This window comes from Hylobates moloch, unplaced genomic scaffold, assembly GCF_009828535.3.
Source record: "Hylobates moloch isolate HMO894 unplaced genomic scaffold, HMol_V3 SCAFFOLD_4, whole genome shotgun sequence".
Lineage (NCBI taxonomy): Eukaryota > Metazoa > Chordata > Mammalia > Primates > Hylobatidae > Hylobates > Hylobates moloch.
Window position 1 is genome coordinate 172,697,817 of NW_026652279.1, and position 25,798 is coordinate 172,723,614.

The following is a 25,798-nucleotide window of genomic DNA, read 5'->3' on the forward strand; positions in this document are numbered from 1 at the left end:
CCCCAGGGATAATTTGTATCAGACATCTTTTTCTTTTTGTGTGGGTCACACTGTCTTGTCTCTTTCCTTGTCCCATAGCTTCTTGTTGAGAGCTGGACATTTTATGTAATATAATGTGCCAACTCTGGAAATCAGATTCTTCCCCTTTCTCCAGGCTTGTTATTCTTTGTTTAGTAAATTTCCTAAACAAATTTTATAAAGTCTGTAATTTTTAAAATCATATGTGGCCAATGAAGGCTCTGCTCAGTTATCTTAGTGGTCAACTAATGATTAGACAAAAATGTCCAATGTTTTAAATGTCTGGAACCAAGAAGTCTCCCATCTTTGCTGAGGGTCCAGGCTGAGTGTTCTCACGGTTCTTAAAGATCCTGCCTTTAACCTACATTTGGTTGATTGCAGTTCTGAACTGTTTATGATTTTAGGGTTAATTTTTCCAACCCTAGGTTTTCTATTTGTTCCTTCAATAAAGAAGCATTTTAGAAGCTTTTTTTTTTTTTTTTCAAATATTAGGCTAGAGAATTTTATATAGCTTAGATATAACAGAAAATAGACACAATGGGATAATCTTAAGAATTATTATTTTTTAATAAGGACATTTAAAAAAAAAAAGCCAGGTAGAGCAAGACAGACATGCAAGATCTTCCTGGGGCTGGAAAGAGACCCCTTCCTCTGTCACCCTGTGAGCCCTGGGCTATAGGTTGGTTACCTACCACAGTTAGCACAGGCATCCTGACATTCAATATACAGGTATGTGCACTTGTGTTTCACTGGCTAGGGGACCACAGAGCACAGAGGCCTTTGACATCTCTTATCACCCAAAGTATGTGGCACAGCACCGTGCTTATAGGACACTCTTAATACATTTTTTGACAGTGATGGCAAAAGATTGGATTTCCATGCCCAAGTCTTTCCCTGATTTGTTCAGAGCCTGGAGTATTTATTTACCCTCACTTCTCAAAATGGACAAATTCATTCTTGTCATAAATGTAAGGTTTGCGGGACTTCTCTGGCAATTACTTAAGGCTATCATTCATTCTGCAGAAATCGCTTTGTAAATCAGCTTGATTATTTGGCTCAGTTTATATTTCAAAATTGTGATATGGAGGAATTCATTGCCCAACTGAAGACATACGCCCTATTCAAATGCACAGACAAATGCAGACCTCAGGAAACAAAACAAACGCACTCCCTGTACTGTTCCTTTAGATCATTGGTCTCCGATTCCAAGCTTTAGCGGAAATAATGAAATGTCAGCCCTCGCATGCCACAAAATTCAAATCACAATGAAAAAGAGGGAAAGGCTCTTTGCCGTTTGCTTCAATATATGCAGAACACAAAACAGTGATTTGGACACCAGCAATTTATGACGAGGCAAGGAAACAAACAAACAACAAACACAAATCCACAGGTGGGTTTACTTTTTAAGGTCCCTTCACAACAGCAGCAAACAGCCTTGGGCAGCAGGAAACCTTCAGACCCGCTTCTCATCCTGCGTGAGTCCTGGAGGCGGGAACGTGGCTGGTTGAGGTTCAAAGACCTGCGCTCTAATTACCAGCATAATTAGAATAAGAACATGTTGCTCACTCCAGAGGGGCCAGCCCCGCGCCTCTGCTGCTCTGGGAGAAAGCGTGTTTAAGAATTCCCATGGAGTTGCATGGGAGGAAAAGCGACCCCACGCTGAGCTGCCAACGTGGTTGTTAGCGCGCCCCGTGTAATTTCGTGCCTCTGTTTTGAATGTGCTAACGAGGCACGTTATTCTTAGCCGCGTCAGGGGGGGATCAGATTCCTGCACAGTTGTGCTGCTGGCGGAAGTGACTTGTTTTCTAACGACCCTCGTGACAGCCAGAGAATGCCCGTTTCTAGGAGCGCAGCACAGGCTGTCCCATGGAGAAGCCCCGGGTGAGGGGCCCGGTGGGCGCCTGGAGGCCGCTGGGGGGCTGTGGGAGGGACGGTGACTCCCCACCCCCGTGACGAAGGGCAGGCAAACCAGAAGCTTCTTTTGAGAGCCGTTTGGGATTGAGATGAATAAACCACAGCGAGTGGTTAGAAGTAGGTTAGGAAGAAGGGGAGATAAGAAAGCCGAGTGGGGTTCTGGGCCGGAGCGGTTCACTGAGACAGGAACCTTGGGAGGGATGCGGTGTCTCCCTGGCGTCTTGGTGCAAATGCCCAGAGAGCGGCTGGAGCCCCTCCAGGCTGGAGCACGGGGACGCCGGCCTGGGGTGTAGGTCTGGGAGCAGTCGGCCCTCAGGTAGTTCACTGACACCATGAGTCTGGAGGGGCAGCCCGGGCTCTTGGGGGGTGGCGGTGCTGTGGAGGGAGGAGGGTCTGGTTCTGCCCCAGGGGCTGGGAGCAGCGACAGTGAGGGAGTGGGAAGGGAGGGGACCACAGAGCAGGCCAGGGAGGGAGCTGGGGGGCTGGGGACCCCAGCCCTGGAGCCATGGGCGCAGGAGAACCATCTGCCGGGGGCCTGAGGGACTGAGTAGCACCCACTGGGAGTCATCACCCTGGGTTCCGGGCAAGGCCGGCTCATGGGCAGGGAGAGGAAGCAGACCTGGGTGACTGGAAGAGCAGGAAAAGTGAGAAGTCGGGGAGAGGGGGTGGTAGCAGGAGGGTCTTAGGAGCAGGAAAAGAGTTTACAGAACACCCCAGGGGAGACTTAGGAAGAGGAAATGCGGAGGCCTGGGGCTCGGTGGGGGTCCTGAAGGGCGTGCACCTTCTCCAGCTTCCCAGACACGGTGACAAAAGACATCATTTTACGCTGCACAAAAGCAGCCAGGGGCGGCCTCTCCTACGCTCCGGGAGCGAAGGGAATGATGAAGGGAATGATCGGGCTAGAGAGCAGCACTCCACGGTGACTCGGTCCTGCTGTCTAGCTGGCCTCCGGCACTCGCCCATGGGCCACTCCAGGCAGATCACCTGACACTCTGAACCACTCTGAGCATCAGTCTCTTCATCTCTAAATGAGGGTGCTGGCCGTGTGGATCCACAGGTGTATCCTGAGGTTTGACACGTACAAAAAGCTTAGGACAGTAAATACTAATAGGCTGGTGCAAAATAAATGGCGTTTTTGTCACTTAAAAAAAAAGTAGCAAAACCCGCAATTACTTTTCCACCAACCTAATATTAAATGTGAGTGACTGGGTCAATTTGATGCAGCTTTCTGATCCCTGCCCAACCTGAGACCAGCTTCTAGGAGGACAGGAGTGGCCTGTGGCCGTGGGTCTCAAGGGCAAGAGAACAACAGAGAGGTGTTTCTGGCCCCTCTTGTGTGAAATGAAGACTTTTTAATGTGAATTTAGAAGTAAGTCTTGGGAGCGAAAACAAAATCAGACCCTGGAGAATGGCAGAAACGCTGAAGGAGATGAAGGCCAGAGAACCCCAGGCAAAGTTAAATCAACTTGACAGAAGAGCACAGACATGTGACGGGGCACCAGCTGGGGGTGACAGAAGGGTACAAGCTGCCTTCTGGGGTGATGGAATGCTCTGTAGCTTGCTCAGGATGTGGGGTACTCATAAACGAGCATTAGTCAGAACTCATTGAATGGTAGCACTTGAGATTTGACCAGTTCAATTCATGCTCACTAGACCTCAATCTAAAAAAGGAAAAGGAGAAAAAAAAAAGAGTTAGAAACTGAGGGCTAGAGGGAATATGTGACAAAGAAAGCCTTCTGTAACCAGAATGTGTCTTTTTCATGGGGAGATATGAACGATATGTTTATACACGTGTGCACATATGAACATGAATCTGTGAATGTGCACACACATGCATACACATGTACATGCATACGTATGCACAAATGCATGTGTGTACACCCACGTGGGAGCATATACATAAGTACATGCACATGTACACACAAATGTATGTGTGTACACCTGTGTGGGAGCGTATACATATGTACACACACAAATACATGTGTGTACACCTGCGTGGGAGCGTATACAGATGTACATGCACACGTACACACAAATGCATGTGTGTACACCCGCATGAGAGCGTATGCATATGTACACGCACAAATGCATGTGTGTACATCTGTGTGGGAGTGTATACAGATGTACATGCACAAATGCATGTGTGTACACCCACGTCGGAGCATATACATATGTACATGCACAAATACATGTGTGTACACCTGTGTGAGAGAGTACACATAAACCCTAACATGTACATGCACACATATGCACAAATACATGTGTGTACACCCGTGTGGGAGTGTATACAGATGTACATGCACACGCATGCACAAATGCATATGTGTACTGTGTGTACACCCACATGGGAGCATATACGTATGTATACACATGCACATGAATACGCACATGTGCATTTATCCACATATACATGTACACACACGTGCATGCATATGTATAAACCCAAAACACGCAGATGAAAGAGTGAAAGAGGACACAGAAAAGTGAATCTGGGCTTTTGCCAACTCACACTTCTACTTGAACAAGTCAACTGTGGTCCCTGCCCAGTGCATGTCAAAAAGGCCTGCGCATCCCTCATGGTCCACCCTCTGCATGGACACTTGGCATTTCCCAACAGAGCCGGGGCCCGTCGGAAACATGGGTTGGGTTCAGAGGTCGGTTTCCATGGCGTCCTGCCGCACTCCAGCTGCTGCTCTCTCACGTAGCCGTCTAACTTCCCCACACATCAGCCATCCTTCTACAGCTACAGATGAGCAGAGCAAAGAGAGAACACATGTGTAAGGCACTTATCCTGCACCCAAAACAGACGCGTGCTTAGCACAGGATGGTTCCCATCATCTCCGTCATCATTATCACCGTCATCGTCACCTCATCATCATCACCGTCACCATGGAGGGGAACAGCTCTGCCTTCTCCAGGATCTTCCTTAGCCATGATCTGTCTTTGTACCCTCATGGAACAGGGGAAGACAGCGGTACAAAGGCAGACTCCAGGCCCCACACAGTGGGCAGGCCCTGTTCCCAGTGGGCCCTCAGCTCCGAGAGCAGGAGGCTGGGAAGGCTTGCGCTGGGTACAGGGCCCGGTGGGTCCTGCACGTGTGAATGGGCACAGAGGTGGGAAAGGTGTCTAGGGTGGGAGGAGCCACACACACAAAGGCTCTGAGCTAGGAAAGGGCAGACGGCTAGTGGAGTTCGCATGGAGGCCTCTGGGTGTTGTGGCTGGTGCCAGCTCGGGCACCCTGTGTCAGTCCTGAACAGAGGAGACATGCTCCCTGTCTGCATTAGTCCATTCTCACACTGCTGGAAAGAACTGTCTGAGACTGGGTAATTTATAAACAAAGGAGGTTTAATCGACACAGTTCCGCAAGGCTGGGGGGGCCTCAGGAAACTTAGAATTATGGCGCAAGGGGAAGCCAGCACGTCTCACGCTGTGGCAGATAAGAGAGAGCATGTGAAGGAGGAACTGTGTAAAACCGTCGGAGCTAGTGAGAACTCACTATCACAAGAACAGCATGGGGGAAACCGCCCCCATGATCCAATCACCTCCCACCAGGTCCCTCCCTCGACACGTGGGGATAATGGGATTACAATTCAAGATGAGATTTGGGTGGGGACACAGCCAACCCATATCACCTTTCTCCCGTGCATGCATCCCCATGGGCGAAGCTCACTATAGGCAAATACAAACACACACAAGCAGCGCACATGCCTGTAGTGCCAGGAAGGAGAAGAACCTGGGCGAGGAGGTGCCAGGAGGTCAGAAGCTGCTGCTCCGGGAGGAGCTGTTTGAACATTTCCGGGCTCCCTGAGGAAGTCACACCCAGAATCTGTGCACCTTTATGAGGATGGAGGCCAAGGTTCCAGCTCTACCCAGGTTCTGTGCTGAAACCTAGCTTCCAATGCCGTAGTACTGAGGGGTGGAGCTTTGGGAGGGGATTAGGTCAGGAGGACAGAGCCTGCATAAATGGGATTAATGACTTATAAAAGAGGCGCCACTCACAAAGCAGAAAAAGCCCTTACCAGACACAGAATCTGCCAGCACCTTGATCTTGGACTTCTCAGCTTCTAGAACGGTGAGCAGCACATCTCTGGTGTTCAACAATCACTCAGTCTGAGATGTTTTATCGCAGCTTCAGCAAAGTAAGATAGTCACTAGCAAGCCCAGACTGCAGGACGCCCTCCCTACGAGCCAGGTGCCTGCTCCCTGAGCCCCAGAGTGCAGCGTGGCAGCTGTGCCCACGTGGCCTCAGCCCCCGTGGCGTGATGGAGTTGGGGAGGTCTTGCCTCCTGAGCTCCTCACTCCCAGGAGAAAGAAGGAGGGCCAGGATAGACATGCCCAGCATTCCTCCCAGATGCACCAGGTCAGGCCCCCACCTCCCCGGGATAGAGGGAGGCCCGAGTTACACTGGGAGCCTCCTTCAGGGGAGGGCCATCCCCTCAGGAAAGAGAAACCTAAGATGTGGTTAGCGGTGAATTAGGAGGTGGGCGGAGGACGTGTGTCCGAAAGCCCTCAGGCCTGAGAGCAAGTCCCGCACTGGAAAGAGTGAGAGGAGTCCCCGCGGTTGGGCCCAGAAAACGGGGTACAGGACAAGAGGGAACACAACAGCCAGGGGAGGGCCATGCAGGGGACTCTGCTCTGACTCGGCCTCTGGCGTGTTTCAGAAGGGAACTTATCACATTTTTACACAACTTCTGTGGAAGACGCGGAGGAGGGCTGTGGTTAGGCCTTCTCCGTAGACAGATTGGGGAATTTTGTAAGGGTCAGTGAGACAGGATGGCACCCTCGCTGCTCCAGGATCTAGTGGCGGCTTGAGAGGAGGTCGAGGGGACAGCGAGGTGCTGAGCCACAGAGAAGGGGAGTGACTCAGGGAGGAGCAGGGACAGACCTGGGGCAGCAAGAAGCTCTGGAGTGATTTGGGACGGCAGCTCTGAGATGCCTGGGAGCTACAGCAGGAACCCAGTGGGGGACATCCATGCTTTGAGACAGCAACTCTGTGCTTCCTTCACCTGTACCAGAAACTGATTCTAAAATGTTGAGATTTGCCCTCCTGAAGCCCAATTTTTATTATTATTCTTATTTTATTTTTATTTTTTTGAGACGGAGTCTCGCTCTGTCACCGAGGCTGGAGTGCAATGGTGCCATCTCAGCTCACTGCAACCTCCGCCTCCCAGTTCAAGTGATTCTTCTGCCTCAGCCTCCTGAGTAGCTGGGAATTACAGGCATGCACCACCACACCTGGCTAATTTTTGTATTTTTAATAGAGACGGGGTTTCACCATGTTGGCCATGCTGGTCTCGAACTCCTGACCCCAGGTGATCCACCCGCCTCATCCTCCCAAAAGTGCTAGGATTACAGGCATAAGCCACCCCACCTGGCCAAAAGCAACCCTGAAGCCCAATTTTTAAATGACATTAAAAGTGTATCACAAAAGTCAAATAGGCGTATAAAAGAGATGCTCTGCATAATAAGGTTGCTGGATCTAAAAACCAAAAATTGAACAGTTTAAGACAGGAGGGAACTGGCTTCCACGAGGGCATTGGATTGGACAAATTCCCTCTGAGTATGTCCTGTCGCTGTGATCACACAGTTGTGGGCTCACAGGGGACTGCTCCTTGCTCTGGGACGTGGCCGAGAGTTCAGATTCACCACTATAAATAGGAACACTGAAAAACTCCAGCTGAACCTTAGAACCCATCTTTGAGCCAGGTTTCAGCCAATTTATCTCATTCTGCAATTTCACCCTGAGTCACGCTGCATATTCCACGGATAAATCTCAGAGTGTAAACATCTGCTTTGGCATCCTCGGACAGAATGCACATGCAGGCACGCCAAAGCTCGGGTCTCATCCTACGCCAGAAAAGATGGGGAAAGATTACAAAGTGGCCTGCGGGATATTTAGTTTGGGGTCAAGGACAGTTGCTAGGTGAGTCAACATCATACACAAAACACAGCCCACCCACATCCCAGTGGCAACCCGGGCCTCCCCATGCTGCTGTCCCTGCCCAGGCTAATCACAGCAAAGGGTTGGCGTATCCCAGTGGCAACCAGGCCCGCCCCTGCCGCCGTCCCTGCCCGGGGTAATCACGACAAGGGTTGGCATATCCCAGTGGCCCCCCCCCCCCCCCCCCCCCCACTGCCGCCGTCCTTTCCCGGGCTGATCACGACAAGGGTTGGCATATCCCAGTGGCAACCCGGGCCCCTCCACTGCTGCCATCCCTGCCTGGGCTAATCACGACAAGGGTTGTCATATCCCAGTGGCAACCTGGGCACCCCCACTGCCACTGTCCCTGCCCGGGCTGATCACGACAAGGGTTGGCATATCCCAGTGGCAACCCGGCCCCCCCCACTGCCGCGGTCCCTGCCCGGGCTAATCATGACAAGGGTTGGCATATCCCAGTGGCAACCCGGGCCCCTCCACTGCTGCCATCCCTGCCTGGGCTAATCACGACAAGGGTTGGCATATCCCAGTGGCAACCCGGGTCCCCCCACTGCTGCCGTCCCTGCCTGGGCTAATCACAGCAAAGGGTTGATGTTACTGGAATGCACTCTTATGTTCACGCTGATTTATCTATCCAAGTGGTCGGCCATTGTTATCATCGGGTTCCTTTCTTCCTTGGTTAAATCTAGAGTGGCCAATGGGGCTTAGTTTTTAATTGCCCTCACTGATGTACTTTGGAGCACACCTTCTCTGACCTCCATGTCAGCCTGGCAATCAGAAATGCTTTTTGTGCCTGAACAGCGACAGGTGCACTGTGTATGGGAGACAAATGACTAGAATGTGGCATGTTCCTCCAAAGCCAACCCTGACTGGCGGCATGCGGCATGGCACTGCAAGGTGCTACATCACTCTTGCCCAACTGCCTTTTGTACCTTTCAGGTGGGCGCGGACTCCATGGAAGCCTGAGCCGTGAGGGGCTTCCCTGGGGCAGCAGTGCTTCACGTAGGCTCACGAGAACCTCCCAGGGTTCCTGGGTAAGGAAGACACAGCAAGAGCTGGCCTCTGCCGCATCCGCCTTTGTCACAGAAGCCCATCTTTAGGGCACCTCTCTCTCCGCTGCTTGAGTTTTAGGGTCTTGCCATAAAACTTCATTAAGGCCTCCCAGGCGAGGCTCCAAGCACCCTGCCCCGTGTAGGAAAAGGTTCAGAGCACATAGAGAAAACAGCAAGGTTGCACCCCAAAAGAATGACAGGCGGGGAGACAAATGCTGGCTCAGCCAGCCTGACTCCATTCCCTGGGTGGCCGAGAGGGATGCACAACGGGTCTTGTGAGGGTGGAAGGTGCCTGCCTCGCCCGAGGGACACTGCGCCCATGCCCCTGCTGCCAGTTCACCCGAAGGAGTTGACGTTTTTAAACGAACACGAAGTCTCTGCTCTTCAGAGTGTGACGGGCTGCCCCTGTCTGCAGAAGCTGTCCCCGAATAGGCTGTCTCTGAGCTTGTTACCGTGGAGGGCTGGTCCGGTTTCTAATCGCCCCCTTCACCGGGCTGCCTGCTGCTGGCTGCGGAAAGTGTGGGTTTGGCTGCGTGATGGCCTCGTAATGGCTGTGGTGACGCCCTCTGCGTCTTCTCCCAGCACCAGCCTTTCAACAGAGCGGCACATTATGCCTGGATAAGACTCAAAGAGCAGCTTAATATCACGTTCTCTGGGGCTGTAATCATTGGTTCAGGATGGAGCAGACACGGCCGCAGCGAGGCCTCTGTGCAGCCCCCGGCTTAAAATACATCAACGCATCGTGGGCACTTTTTTCAGTTAAAGCTCAACTTACACATCTGCCTGTATCCATAGGAAATGAATGAAAATAAACAAACAAATTCCTTGCATTCACCGCAGCATAAGAAAAATCACATCCTCCTCCCCAGGAGTGAGGAAAGCCGGCCCACGAGAGCATTCAGGGAGAAGAGGCCGGTATTGTGTGGCTGCCAGCAAAGCTCACTTGTATGTCAAATGCAGCGCTTTTGTTAGCCCATTACGTTATTTTTTTTTTTTTTCTTGAATGCTCCTGTGTCTACTGGGATCTCCTGTTTTTATTGTTTTGGGATGAGATTTAAAAAACACCATTTAATGTGGCCTGTGTGCTCTTGTACATTAAACCAAAAAGAAACCCTGGATCACCGCACAGGACACTCTCCCCGTTCTCTAGGGATGTGCCCTCGTGGGGAAACCCTCTTTTCTCATTGTTTTTGATGGTGTGCTCTAACAGGACGATCTGGAGGAAACGCCATGTTCACAGGAGACATTTCTGCAACGTGGCTCTGAGGCCCACACCGGGGTTTGGCTCACCCATGTCGCAAACTAGAGGGGAGGAGGGTGCTGGCTGTTTCCCATCTGCAGTCTCAGTTTCCCCACCAGAGGATTCGAGGGAATACTTGGGTGGGCTGTGATGCAGTCCCAGCACGAACACCCCAGCGCTGGCACTGGAGTCAGAGGTTTGGACACAGTCGCCAACATCACACTTACTTCCATGCCAGCACCAGTCTGCGGCTCCCCAGGCCACTCTCACTTCTGACCACAAGTTCAAGGCTCCCACAGCCTCTTTGGGGTCCGTAGTTCACTAGAACGACTCGCAGAACTCAGAAAAACTCTGTCCTTACAACTGCAGCTCTGCCACCGAGGCCACGCTGAGGACCCAGCAGCAGAGACGCGTGCAGGGCCGGTCGAGATCAGGAGAGTCCCAGCACGGGGCTCCGGGGCCCTCTCCCTGTGGAAGGGGGCAGGGGGCTCTTCCCCTCCCGCACGCCTGCGAGTTCTCACCGGGGCCTCCTTCTGCAGGGATCACTGCCCAGGTGATGAGCCCCTTCTCAAGCCTCCTCCCTTTTGGGAGGTCAAAGGTCAGCTATACCATGCGGCCCCACCCTGTAATTGCATAGTTGCCCTTTCTGGCGTGGCCAGCCCCATGCAGACGCTAAGATGCCTAGGGACCTCCTTGAGTAACAAATTCCTGTCACTCAGGAAATTCCACAGGCTTAGATGTTACCTCCTAGGAACCCAGGACAAAGACTAGGCACATTTCTTACTACGCAAAATAATGGTAAGCTATGGCAGGAGTGTCGTGAGGATGAAATGGGAAGATGCAGGTCAAGCATGAGTGGCGGGGCCTGTGATCCGTGCTCTACATACTGAGTGAGTGCTTAATACGTGTTAGCCGGTGTCGTCCGCACCATCGCTACGTCATCACGCTCCTGAGTCAAGGCCAGTCCAAGCCCCACAACACCTTCAGCTAAGGTTCCAGCAAACTTACATGACAGGGTCCATTGATAAATTCTCTACAAACCTATCCATAATTATCATTTCTGTATGAGCTAAGACATAGGCAAACAATTTTTGTCAATGTTTAAAATTTTCACTGCTTCTCAGAAAAACAGTAGGTCAGAATCTTAAACTGTATTTTACTTACATTATCACACACAAATAATGTGATATTCTGGTGTATTTTATGGAAGATTGATTAGTTAGCACTAAAAACTCACAGGCAAACGGATAAATGCAAATCATTTTTACACTCATCTGTAATTTTATCCTGCCAGTGCTACTTCGAAAGTAGTATTCTTGTCCACAGTTTCTAAGTAATGATTCTGATGAGCCTCAGACAGGGCATGTGACTACCCAAGTCATAAAGCTGGTCAGTGATGAAACATTCCAGCAAAACCACAGAGTTATTGAATAGGAAGAAGTACACGTGGTGGCCTCTGTTTCGAGGTATCCAGCGCTGTCCTCGGGTGGCGGAGAAGCAGCGTCACCTCCCATCCAGCACGAGGTTTGCCTTGCTCCAGAGTGGGGTGTGGGGATGTGTGTTCTGTTGCTGCAGCACTTACATGGGTAAGGTGAGGTACCAAGAGTCATTTCAGGTACCAAAGCAGATCAGGGGACAGACTGAAATTCTGTAGAAATTTCACATTAGATGGTCAAGAACTAGTGAAATGATTCACTTGCATTAAGGATATACACAGTTTCACTAGGTGGTGTGCTTGATAAATATCTTGCAACTGGCTCTCCAGAAAGCAGAAAGAGAGCTTCCTTACAGTGTGCCAGTGCCCATAGTGTAAATGCCCTCACCGTGGCAGATTCCAGAAAGCAGAAAGAGAGCTTCCTTACAGTGTGCCAGTGCCCGTGGTATAAATGCCCTCACTGTGGCGGATTCCAGAAAGCAGAAAGAGAGCTGCCTTACAGCGTGCCAATGTCCCTGGTGCAATCCCCTCACCGTGGCAGATTCCAGCCCCCCAGTGCAACATTGCTGAATGCAGACTTGGGAAAAGACGTGCACATCAGTCCTTGCAAGACGCTCAGCACACCACTGGTTACAGTCTGGGGCTCCTACCCCTCATGACGATTTTGAATCTTGATTTTGTTATCCATCATGTTTATGTTAGTTACCTGCCCGAGTCACCTTCAGTGTTGTCAGGGTGCCCTATGGATAGGAGGGTGACTGGGCAGACTGAAGGCAGTCTTAGGGCACCCTGTAGGGCCCTCCTGGGCACATGTCATCTTATCTACTTTGAGCAAAATTCTTTGCCCAACGTAAGTCTCCCTACCTATATTCTTACCTAAATCATATTTCTCTACTTTCAGTGTTAAATAAAAAATAAATAATTACACTTAGGGCATTTTCCAGTCAGCAAACCTCCATTTCATTCTGACACTGGTCTCGTCGATCTCTCTCATAGCTTGGGTCTTCTGCAGATGTGTAAGAATGCCCTGTAGCCAAATCTGATGTGACCAAATGTTGCATTCCCAAGTTCAGGAAGGGCGGGGCTAGCTTTATAGCAATGCATGGAGAATAAAAGTTTGTGCTGATTGAGTTACAGAAACCCGGTTAATAGGACTTTAGAGAAGCAGAACTTTGGTGGAGGATATTGAGGTGTGTGAATAAAGGCATGAGAGGGTCCGAAAGATGTTGCTGAGGCAAAATAGCAAAAGCAAGACGTGACTGTGCTTTCGAGGGAGGGCACGGAGGGGAGTGGAGTGTCAGAAAGGACCCCAGACCCAGAGCCTGGGAGCGGGGAACCTGGTGAGGCCAGGCTGGAGGTCATGATCCACAGTAAGCAACAGGAAAGCTGCGCCCAACAAGGCAGTCGTGGAGAGCCAGGGGCTGCCAGCAGCCTCTTCATCACCCTTGGGGTGAAGGCAGAGGAAGAAGCAGCCTGTGGGAAGCATGTGGTCAAAACCTAGCAGAGGCTCCAACTAACCCAAGGTGCATCGTAAAATATCATGAGAACAGGATGCCATGGGGGAAATCTACAAAAGACTGTTGTTTCAAAAACGAGAATCTTTTATGCAACAACCAGGAGACCACAGGCTTTCCCAGCCCTGCGTTTAAAGGTTTCTGCGGGAATTTCACCTTGTTTTCACCCGGCTGTGCTTTCTGTGCATTTGGAAATGATGCCACCCGCATGTATCTGTGTGGCAGCAAAATCCAGGCCATGGCCTTCCATCATTTTCCTGCCAGAAGCCCGCAGAGCCCGCTCCAGCCCAGCACCAGCTCAGCACCTCCCGGCAGGCCCTGGAGGCCACCCATGGCACCCCCTGGCTAATTGGCTGCCGCTGGTGCTGCTGGAAGTCAGGAGCAATGTGGCCACCGCCGCCCCCCACTTCCTCCATCAGTATTTTTAGCGTCTTTTCTCTGCCAGCCCAACTCACAGGCGTGCCACATGCGTTCACCTGCAGGAGCAGTTTGGACATTCTGCTGTTTAATAGCCTTCGCACTTAAGCAGACCCGGAAGCGGGACTGCGTGGTTGAATACAGTGACAAAGCCCGGGGACAGGACGTGTTGCAGGTCAGCCACTCGCAGCTGCTGGGTGGGGCGGTGTCCACTCTTACTGGCCTTGGTTCCACTGGAAACCTGATCGTATCTTGATAATGCAGTGCCGCTGGGCTCCAAGAAGCTTCCTGCCTTTTAAAGCGTTTTTCTTGTGCAGCCCATCGTGACATGACAAATAAGCAGTCCATGTACCTTCATGTGTTCACAGAGAGTCCCCGGCAGGGGATGTGGCTTCTGTGGCTCAGGTTAGAACCCAGCCTCTGTCCCTGTCCGTCTGTGTTCTAGCTCACCGTGGTTTCGCAGACTTAGACAGTGGACCAGCAAGGCGGGAGGAGCACGTGTTTGGAGTGTGGCCCTGCGTCCCCGCCCCACCCCCCCACCCTCAGCGACTGTCACTTTCTCTCTCAAGCTGCCCTCTCACTCCTGTGTGCCAGTGAAGGCAGGGTCAGAGCTCTGCTCACAGTTCTGACACTTCAGTGGCTTCACGTGACAAAAGTTTTATTTGTCCTCACTTCGCGGTGCCGTATGTTGGTTTTGGGGTGGAAGAGAGACCCTACTCCGTTCCGTGGTTCAGAGACTGTGGGCTGGAACTCAGCCTCATAGCTGCACTGATGGTGGCTTAGGCACGTGAAGTCACCGGTGGGCCAGGAAGATGGTGGATGCGTGTCATGAGCATCAAGCCAGCCTCTGACTCTCCTGAGACTTACGAAGAAAAATGCAATTGCTTCACAGTCCACATTCTAAAAACCTTTTATTTTTTATTTGTATTATTTTTTGTTTGTTTTTGAGACAGAGTCTCAGTCTTGTCACCCAAGCTTGAGTGCAGTGGTGTGATGTTGGCTCACTGCAACCACCACCTCCCAGGTTCAGGTGGTTCTCCTGCCTCAGCCTCCAGAGTAGCTGGGATTACAGGCACGTGCCACCACACCCGGCCAATTTCTGTATTTTTAGTAGAGATGGGGTTTTGCCGTGTTGGCCAGGCTGGTCTCAAACTCCTGACCTCGGGTGAACCACCTGCCTTGGTCTCCCACAGTGTTGGGATTACAGACATGAGCCACTGCGCCAGGCCCATAGTCCACATTCTTATTTGGGGTGGGAAGCAGTGGTTTAAATTTTAAAGATTCCAAATCTACCGCCTCATAATCAGTTGGGAGCAGGCAGTGCCTGGCAGCTACACACCTGGAGCGCTTCCAGACACCGACGCCGCTGCACACTTTATGATCTCTTTGTGGCCGTGTTAAACTGATTGAAATGGAAGAAATTCCCTGAAATCAGAATCGTAAAAATCTGCAATGACATTTCCGGTTTTGATCCTGGTCCCAGGGCAACACTGTACTTAACTTTGAGACTTAGCTCTCATGTTACTTCCCTCTGAAGCCTCCCCAGCTCTTTGCTTCCTTTCCTCAAGCTCAGTTCCTTGGTTCCTACATTTTCCTAATGACCTGAGAATCCCCATGGATCCCAGATCTGGGCTATGCTGTCCCTGGTGTTTCTCCTCCCACAACACAAGCCCTCGGGACGGTGGCTACCCTGTCTGCACTTGGAGCAAGCACCACGTACACCGTTGGTGCTCAATCGATGCCTATGAAACGGACCCAGGTCATGGCCTCAAATACAGCTACACAGAATGGGACTGGAGGCCTGAAATGCTGCCTGTGCCTCGTGGCCTCTATCAGAGGGGTGATTACCAAGGAAATGGAGAGGGGCTCGGTTCTTGACCCTAGTTCTCATATTTCTCAAATTTTGAGAAAACAGTTCTTCAAATTCTGCCTGTGTCTCTTTTCCTTTTTTCTTTTTCATGTTTAATGTTTGTGGGTACATGAGATATTTTGATACGGGCAGGTAATGTGTAATAATCATGTCTCTTTTCTAACGGACAAATGAGCTTCTGTTCTGTTAGGGCCGTTGTTAGGGAGCAGAATTCTTCCCTGAAAGGACAGGGCTAATGTCAGGCGCTGAGGAATGGGCAGATGGTTCCAGGGACAGAAAGCGTGGAGCAGGGCAGAAGCCTCAGCCCAGGGAAAGAGAGCCCCTTCCTCTGCCTGGCTGTGCTCTTGGAGGCTTAACCCCAAGGCTACAGGGACCCTGGTGGTGCAGGAGAGGCTTCTGCTCCAGGACAGGGGCCTACCCAGTGGAAGGGAGCTGGCACCAGGCGCCTCCAGGAAGGTCACATCTGAGGAATAGGGGCTGGGTGTCTCTCCTCTGCAGTTTTCTTACCCTGAGCCTGCAGGGAACTCACGTGAACACAACAGCCTGACCTCCTGGGAGCTCTGGGAAGTCCAGGTGTCTGAACCTTGCTTGATCTGGAGATATAAGAGGGAGAGGCTCCTGGGGCCCAGGGGTGTTGATGGCCTGATGGGTGAGAAGCGCAAGTGGGGAGAGTTTGAGAAGTGAAGACGCTCCCTGCATGGTGGGACAGTGGACAAAGCTCGCGTATTCAACCTGGCCGCTGTCTTCACGGAGCAAAGGGACTGATTCCTTTTTAAGCATAGGTAGATGTCAAAGATGGCATCTGGCAACAGATTCTTTCTTCTCTGTGCGCTAAGAGTGGAGATTTCTTTGATCGCAAAAAGAGGAATTAGAAAGTAGCAAACATTCATACCTTCTCTTGGCAAGATATAAAATTTTGCAGACATATACCGTAAGATGTAAAATACATTCTGTAAAATATAAAATGTGTACATTGCATAACTTTTGTACATGGGCATTACACATACACACACATTCCCTCCAAGGAGTGAATGAATAGCATCTTCTGATTCCCCTGGAGCAGCATAGACTGTGCTTTGGAAAATGCTGTCTTGACCCAGTTTGGAGGTCCTGGCTAGAAGTGGTCAGGTCCCCTTCTTCAGGCCACACCCTGACCGCCTGTTTGTTGGGCACCCTCCAGGCCACTATCTGTCTGAGCTGATCACACCGGGGCAGGTGCCAGACAGCTAGAGACAGCCCCGGTGCCGCAGAGCCTGCAGGAATTATTCAAACCATCCAATCCTAAGCCTGCCTTCCCTGCCCCAGAAACGGCCATGAAAGCTGGTGGATAGAGGCTCCCGCCACAGCCCCTCTCCCTCCCGGCCGGCCCGGCCTTCCCTGTGTGCCCTGCAGGGTGCTGTTTGCCTCCTTCTCCTGGAAGCAGTGACTGTAACAAACTCTTCTCGATGGCAGTCATCTCCCGATCTGCTGGCCTTATTCCACTTAAATCATAATAAAATCTGGCCGGGCACAGTGGCTCCTGCATGTAATCGTGGTGTGGGAGGCCCAGGTGGGTGGATCATCTGAGGTCGGGAGTTCGAGACCAGCCTGACCAATATGGTGAAACTCCATCTCTACTAAAAATACAAAAATTAGCCGGGCGTGGTGGCACATGCCTATAATCCCAGCTACTCGGGAGGCTGAGGCAGGAGAATCACTTGAACCTGGGAGGTAGAGGTTGGAGTGAGCGGAAATCGCACCACTGCACTCTAGCCTGGGCAGCAGAGCGAAACTCTATCTCAAAATAATAATAATAATAATAACAAAACCTATTAAAACATGGTGGTTAATCAGCCTGTCTTTTTCCAGATGAAGGATCAAGAAGTCCATTGGCTTCCAGGCCAAGGCTGTGCTGGCATCCCTGACGCTGTCCACCCCTGCTCCTCTCCATCCACTGGAGACGAGGCGGGCAGGTGGCGCATCTGGACCCGTGGCAGCCGGGGCAGGGGGTTGTTATCTTGCTGCTAATGCGAAAAGGCTCTGGGTGAACCCCTGGTGCAGCAGCAGCCAGGCGGTGGCTGTAATGGCCGGGAGAGAGGCTGGATGCTCTAATTCGTGTTCTATGCTTACCTGTGGTTGACCTCACTTGATTTCTAACTGCAGCCTCTCGGTTTTGCACCCATGTTTTATCTTCTACCTGCATAGGGTTCTGTTTCCATCTGATTCGGAATAAGACGCTCTGTCACCTGAGGTCGGGCCTCAGTCCACTGGATTTGAGGATGAGACCCTGGTACACGTTTTCCTTCAGCCAATGAGGCGATGCCTCCCCCAAGGGTCTCTCTAGCATGGTGTGCCCTGGGCACAGACAGGCCCAGGCGTGAGTAGGGGCCGCACATCCTAGGATGACGAGTGGACAGGGTGGGGTTGGTGAAAGGAAGTTGTATCCCACTGTGAGTGGTGCTGGCGGTGCCAGGAGGTGCTGGGCAGGTGCCGTGCTGGCCTGGGGAATGTCACTCAGGCCACATGGTTCTTAAGATTCCAGATCCTGGATGGACAGACTCCCTGTCCCAGTGGAGCTCATGGCTGTGACTCGATGGGCATGGAGCCTTCTCTTCCTTGTGCCTTGGCCTCTAGATACTTACCCCACGTCTTGCCTTTCATTCTTTCTCTAATCCTTTTGGCAAATGGGAAAGTGGGGAATGCCTGCTTTTCTCACAAACCACCTGCTCCTGGCCTCTGGGTGGATGTGTGCTGAGGCACCCCCCACCTCCGAGGGAGCCCTGTTTATGGCCCAGTATTTGGGCTTCAATACTGCCCCTCACCAAAAGGGTGATGGGACCCCCATTGAAATTACCATCAAAATGGGGTGGGAATCTCAACCAATGGATCCCCAGAGACTGGCTCCATCCACCCCAGACCCAGGGCTCCTTCCTCAGGTCCAGGTACCCAGAATGCAGGGACCTGTCTACCTGACGATGGGACCCATAGTACCTTCGGGAGGCTGGGAGCTGGCCCAGGTGCTCCTTTACCTCCACAGAGGCCATGAGCCCCGCAGCCTCCATTATCTCCCAAGGACATGGGTGTACCTGCAGCCATTGCTCCTGCCTTGGAGAAGAGCCATCTGTGAGCCAGCCAGACGCCTGCAGGCCAGTATCTCATGGACAGCAGGACACCAAGATAAATGGTGCACCTGCTAAGTGAACCTGATGAACGTCGGTGGCCAAAACCATCGGGAGGAGGAAGAGCCAGACCTAGGATCACACACCAGAGAGGGCAGCATGAGAAAGAGTTCCCGACCCCATCAGCGAGAAGCCAGCCCGGCCAGGGGGACCTCTGGCGAGTTCTGACGTGCACAGTCAACCTCAGGAGCTCTTGACACTGCTGAGGGGCCACCCAGGGAGGGAGAGCTGGTGGGGGGACCCACAGCCCCCGCGCCCACCTTCTCCAATGCTGTGGCTGCTCCTGCAGGGGCCCAGGCAGCCTCCCACTCCTCATTTTATGGAGGAAGAACAGAGGCTCCAACAACACAAGCCTGGCTGTTGTTCCTGCGAGCTTCGTGTGCTCTGCACATGTGTCTAGGGGCTGATCCTCCGAGAGTCACAATAACTCCATCCCTATCACCTACAAGACTCACATGCAGTGTTTATTTCATTCTCCTTGTTGAACTGATATGGTGGTTGCAGCCAGTCACCTCCTCAATATCTGCAATGTTCCAGGTTTAAATTTCTAAGGTTTCGTCTCGCTCCTGACTCTGAGTCCTAAAAGTCCTCCAAATGCATGAATATTTTATCTTGTCCAAAAGTCTCAGGGTTCTGTGGGCAGATCTGACACTGCAGTGCCTCTAGAGAGAAAGAGTTGGTGTCCTTGAGTCTCTCCTGCAGAGAACCCCGCCTGATTCTTACTCTGTAGGACCAGACTCCTCAAACTCCGAAATGCCTGAACAAATCAAGAAGGGGCAGCAGAAGCACTCTTTTCAGATATGGGGATTTCACTCTTATCCTGCAGAAACTGGCCAGGGGCCCAGCCACCTGGGACCATCACACCCCAAGGAGCAGAGGGGACCAGCATTGCTCAGTGGGAATCAGGGCTGTTAGGAAGAAATTGCAGCAAATCACCTGCAGACACTGGTCCTGACGCTTTCTCTGGAGGGAGGGTGACTGCCTTGGAAGGCTCCATCGAATGGGGCAGAACTCTTGCTTTCTCTCTTGTGTTGAAGGTGTTGTCTTTTATGTACTGGTGAAGTATGCCTTCAGGCATTGTGTGTACTCTCTGAGCGTCAATGAGCTGCTATTAGGATACTCTCTTCAAGGTCGTTCTGGGTACAAGGTTGTCATGACCTGCAGTACCAACTGCTTTGAAACTGTCTCGGCCTCCCAACAGCAAGTTTCCCGGAACAGGAGCCCTCATTTCTGATGGCCTTGCATCCACGTACATTAGGGTCTGATTGAAGAGGTGCTTGGATTAATTCTGCCACTGAGAGAGGAATTGGGAGCTCAGCATTTGCTGCTGGAAAGAATTAAAGAATTCACAACAGTGCGTTCATGCTAAATCTGCTGCATCCATATTTGGGTCCTTAGTTCAGTGTGCATCATGCCCTGCCTGAATTTGCATGACCTTCTTCTAGCAGGTCAGCCTGCCCAGGGTCTCCCACGGGCCCAATGCTTGCCTGCTGAGACGTCACAGTCCACTTACTACAGGCCGGCCTGACTGTGGGTTCCTAGCTTGAACCTCTTCTAAAACGCCCCGTTGCCAAGAAATTATCCACATGACCTACAAAGCCCAGCAGGCGTCCTAGACTCTTCTTCCACACAGAGTCCTCCCATTCCACTCATTTTATATCTCCAGGCCCCTGCACACCATCTCCCTAAATGCTCTTCCTCCCCACACTGTTCCACATCCTTCACCCAACTAACCCTGCCTTTCCCTGATGCACTTGGCAGGTACCTTCTTACACATGGATCCCCCGCCCAGCATCCCAGTCTGGGTTAGGTAGCCCCTCTCTGTGTTCATAGCCCTTGCTCCTCTTCACCAAAGCACTTTTTTTTAGACAGGGTCTCACTCTGTGGCCTGGGCTGGAGTGTGGTGGTGTGATCGTGGCATGCTCAGCCTCCAACTCCTAGGTTCAAGCCATCCTCCCACCTCAACCTCTCAAAGTGTTGGAATTTCAGGCATGCACCACTGCATCCAGCCCCAAAGCACTTTGCCATTGTCCATTTTTCCTCCCCGAACCATGAACACCCCTATATGAGGTGCGATCGGTGCCTGAATCCTCTCGGCGTTCACCTGTGTGGCTGATCACCGCCAATGCCTGTGACCGCCTGGGGCGTGTCTCGAGGTTGGGGGGGTGAACAGCTGGCGTGTGGGGCAGGCTGGAAGTAGTCTTGCAAGCAGCTCTGGCCAGAACTGATGGAGACCTGGGGATGAGCTCCAGCCTCCTTGCCCCTTCACAAGGGCAGTTCTGTGGTGGGTTCCATACTGCCTCCTGGCATCCCACCATGGGGCAAAGGCAGTTCTGTGGTGGGTTCCATACTGCCTCCTGGGGTCCCGCCATGGGGTTAGGCTGCAGTGGACCGCAGCTGCCACTTGCCTGGTGGGCACCATTTCTCACCCCACCCCACACCCCTCCATGCGAACCAGCAACTGTGTCTCTCCTGGGATCACTTTCCACTTAAGCCTCTTGCCCTCAAGTCCTTGTCTAGGGTCCCCTCCCGGAGGAACACACACTGGGGCCACCTAAGAAGCAGGTATGGGTGGGTGTCAAGAAATACTACTTAAGTAAAATACGACACACTTCAAATAGGTCTATTTCATCAATATCTCTAAGGAAGGGTCTGGCACGAGGAAAGACATGGAGAAAAATCGTGACCAAAATGAGATTACCCACAAATGACAAGGCTTGGAACCCTCGTGAATAATGGGGACGCTTCGCTCCAACTCCAATAGGCGGAGCCTCTGGGTGCGGTGACAGGACTTTCGGACCCTGCAGCCAAGCCCAAGGGCAGTGAGATTTCCTGTTTCTTCCCTGCACACCACAAGCCCCTTTCTCCCGCTCCCCAGCCCTGCCGCGGTGGCACCGTGGAGCTCCCCAGGCTGAAACTCAACTTAGATCTCAGACTCAGCTTCTACCTAAGCAGCACCTGCTGAGGATGGAGCTTGAGGAGGGAGAGGTATTCTGGAGGTGGGGGGCCCTGGGCAGAGTGCACAGGGCCAGGGGGCCGGGCTTCTCCTCCTCCCTCTCTGTCACCTTAGAAGTGACCAGTTCCTCAGGTTCCCACATCTAAAAGCTTCCAGGGACTGCGCTGACCAGCTGTCCGGCTCATTATGTGAGGTTTGCGCGCCTTGCTCCCTTTCCGCCTCCCACGCTGCCTCTGTTCCGCCACCCTACCCTGCTCAGCCTCCTCTCCTGGTAGTTCCACTAAGTGCAGAGCTTGGAGTGAGCCTCTGGCCCCAGGCTCAGCCAGCACTGCAGTTCCTCAGCATGAGGGTCCGGGGGGTCAGGCTGTGACACGCGTTTAACCTGCCCGGCTCAGTGCCGCAGTGAGTGACCCACCAAGACGTGGTGGGAAGGCAGCCTGGGAAATTGAACCGTAATGTATATGCACTCTTCTTGCTGCCAACAAGAGCAATTTGAGAATAAAATGCTCCTTTTCTCAATGAAAGCCTCAGGCCATCTTTCTCCTTCTCGTATGCCCTTTCCTGGAAGCTCTGCGTCAGGACAGCTGCTGCCTCAGCAGCGATGACATTACCCGATTGTTGGTACTTCTCACAACTAAACACAGACTCTTACACAAAGCATCCAGGGCCGCTCAGCCACCTGGGAGGGACCTAGCGAGTCACTATCTCGGCTTTGGAGAGGAAGATGCTGGCGCTTCTGGAGGTGGCACTGTGGCTTCACCGAGTGACCACGGAAACTGCAGACGGGCTCTGATATGAACCTGTTAGTTGATTAAGGCCAGAAGTGAACACCTGCCTAGGACTATTTGCCAGTGCTTCAGTTACTGGGGTCACACATGGTGGAATATGCAGTCTGTAAGATTGGAATTAGAGTGAATCCATTTAGAAAAAGCTAGAAAACAAATTATCTCTATCTGCTCTATCTGATCAAATAGAAGATGGGGTGGGAAAGTGTTCCTGGCACTTTCCTCTAGAACAGGCTGGAACCTGTTGTATGTCCCAGCCTCTCCCCGACATGCGTAAGTGTGAGCAAACGGCCGTGGGTCACAGTGACACTGTCCTCATAACACATCCTGACAAAGGGTGGGAGGTGGGGCCTCCTTCTAGGACCGGGGGAAAGGACTGGGCCGGGCGCATTTCTTTCTGCCCCTGGCGCTCATCCTCTGAGGGCCTCTCTGTGTCCCACCGAGGAGCTACTGGACCACCCCCAAGTGTGTGGACGCCCCCCCCCCCACATTCTGTCCTCTCATTCCTTGTCTAGCTTCTTCTCTTTCCTTTCTCATCTTCAGACAAATGGCTTTCTTTTCTTTTAAAAAGACTTCTTTATAATATTGTGTCCATTGGACTCACTGGCTAACTGTGGGTGTTTCCGGGGAGGCCTGCCCTCTGCAGCAGGTCTGCGGCCCTGGCGTGCACCTCCTCTGGCCTTCCGAGGTCAGCCCCTTCTGCTGACATGAAGGGGAAGGTGGCTGGATCATGGTTCGCCCCACACAGGGCTTCAAGACAAACAGAAACAGCTCTGAGCCCACTGGACACCCTCTTGATTTTGGGGAACTCATCTGGGACCACCCAAGCCCACCAAGCAGAGTACTAAGAAACAGGCCCCTCCAGCCGCAGGCCAAGGTCTCCCGTCTGGGAGGAGCACGCGGGAGCTGGGGCTGCCTTCTCCCATCCTCTGACCTTCCCCAACCAGAAAAACAATTTTCTCCTGGAAGGGAGATTTTAATGAGCTGTAAGATTCAGGTGGTGACTCAAGAGACTGTGGTTTAGCCCCCAACCTGCCAGTCCCCTCCCAGCCCTCCAGCCCTGCTGCCCCTTCCCCGGGCCTTCTTCCCCTGCCACCTCCACCTGCCTGCAGATCTCAGCATCTGCTGGCCGCCCTGGGCCCAGGAAGTCAGCCTGTCAGAGTGAACTCGCCAGCAGTCGGACCCCAGAGTGGGAGAGATGGGACCTGGGGAGGCCTCTGGGGCTGTTGCATCCAGAAACCGCTGCTCTCTCATCTTCCCTCTCAGGCCAGTGAGTGAGGCGTGCATGCCTCTCAGTCGTCCACACGGCCGTGAGTGTTTTCAGGGCTCCTAAGCGCTGGCAAAGACCTCAGCTGCCCCTCTGGATCCACCACATTCCGGCAATGTTCCTGCCTGGCCTCCGATGGCCCGGTCTGGGAATCCAGGTGCACTTCGCGTTACCAATGTCACAATGCTTCTTTGTTGGCTCAGCCAGTGGCCCAGCCCCTCCTACAGCGATTTCATCTACACATCGAGTATGAAGAAATGTTTACCCCTCGCTGGGGTGCTCTGAGGGTTCAGCAAGATAGTGCCTGCAGACTGAAACATAAACCTCGTGCATGGCCAGTGATAGCTAAGCATGATTAGGATTAATCCAGTGGATCTGGATTGTTAAACATCGCTACGATTAAGTCAGGAGTGTTGGCATTCTCATTCAGAAACAGTGTAGGTCCTAGTCAGAGCCCTGTTATGTCGGGAAATCCTCTCTACAGGTTATTTGGGGTTTGGACGGAGAGGAAGAGTGAGTTTGAGGGAAAATCCTTCTATGAATAGTTCTTCTGTGGATCGCCCCTTGCTCTCTGAGTTTTTGGTTTGTTTTTGCTTTTTAACCCTACTGCAAAGACTTCTGAAACAGCCAGCTTATTTCTCCCTCTGTTTACTGTTCACAGGTTGCCCACAGTTTATAGCTAATTTCAGCCTCACTGGGTGATGCTTACCTGAGCTGAGGAGAACCAGAAACCAAAAAACAATCCAACCAGGTGGGCATGAGGACACGAGAAATGAGCGTTAGGAGAGACACCTGGCTTTATTACATTTAAATCTCATCAATCCACTAAGTGTCTTGGGGAAGGAACAAATCTAATGCCCACATAGAAAGGTCTGAGTGTGTCATGCAGAGCAGGTAGACGCCTCCATTTTAGGACGTCAGTGCTGACTTGTGGGATTGGCAGATTCTGCCACCAGATCCAGACCACAGGTACCCCTGGGCGCCACTCAATGGGCCCCAGACATGGCCCCTCATAATGTATCATTTGAAAAATCAGAAATGTGGGGAGAACAATGGAGGCCTGGCTCTGGCTTCTTCCAGCCTCAGTGTGGGGCTGGATCCACAGGAGGCAGGGAAAGGCCAGCCTAGACCTAGAGGCAGAGACTGAGCACTCCCCACGGTCCCTGATGCCGGGGCAGAATCTGACCACTAATGTCACTCTAGAGCTGAGGTCCACGAATGATAAATCATAAAGTTTCCCGTGGACATTTTTAAAACAGGAAACTTTTTTGTTTCACTACGTTACTCCCTATTTGATTTATATTCTAATGACTTTGTATGGGTTGTAAGTGGGTTTCATGCAGCCCCAGGAGAGAAAGATGCCTGCTGCCAGTGACTATGTGCTGTTCCATTGTCAAGAGGAAATCGGCCTAAACAACCGGCCCCCAGATCTTATAACTGCCCCAAACTGCCACTGGCCACGCTCTAGGACCACATCCATATTTTTGGCCACCACTCCCACCCAAGCCTGTCCTTGGCCTCTCTTTTGAAATCCACGTGACTTGGAGGAACAGGCACCCCACCCCTGCCTACTGGGTCTCTCTACAAGCGTTTGTGGCCAAGACGAATGTCGAGTTACACCCACTTTGAGATTTTCCTGGGTCAATTCCATCTTGAGGAACTGGGGGGCTCCTCTACTGAGTTCCGGAGCAGACCCCAAACTGCATAGAATAGACTTGGTCTGGGGGGGTTCCTCCTCGGCCACTCCCAGCGGAAAGCAAGTCCAGCTCACACTGCTCTCATCAGCTCTTCCCTGGGGTCAGCCTGCCAGGCTGACAGTCACAGTGTGGCTGAACCCTTCACCATTCCCAGGAGACAGCTGTGTTCTGACACCGCAGATCCCCCCGATGGGCCATCATCGGAGGCAGGATCAAGAGCAGCCCCGTTTACCATTGACAGCCCTTCCACGGGGTCTTGGATCCACTTCTTACCTGTGCTGTGTTATTTCAGCTCCTGCAAAGCGTTGCTTTCTTGAATTTCTCTTTGCTGTTTTCCACTGTCTTACTCTGGGGACAGAAACGTGACACGGCCCCACAAGTGTGTTCCTCTGTTTACCTTAGAGCTGTCGGAGACGCTGCTCCTTACCATGCGTGCATCTCCCACACAGGCACCTTCAGGGGACGTATTTCTGGATTTAGCACTAGAATTTTAGGGTTTTCTCCTAGACAAATAGCTTATTTTTATGTTACTGATGT

General features: G+C 52.1%; 1 protein-coding gene and 1 long non-coding RNA gene across 2 annotated transcripts in view; both read left to right on the forward strand.

Annotated features, from left to right (window-relative positions):
• The window catches only part of LOC131383374 (uncharacterized), a 239,730-nt gene that overhangs the window by 25,656 nt on the left and 188,276 nt on the right, over positions 1 to 25,798 (forward strand). The window lies entirely within an intron of this gene.
• On the forward strand, positions 1,829 to 9,997 carry LOC116467572 (uncharacterized). Its single transcript, XR_004247817.1, has 3 exons — positions 1,829 to 1,899; positions 8,810 to 8,904; positions 9,718 to 9,997. It is a non-coding gene; the product is annotated as an uncharacterized LOC116467572 (long non-coding RNA).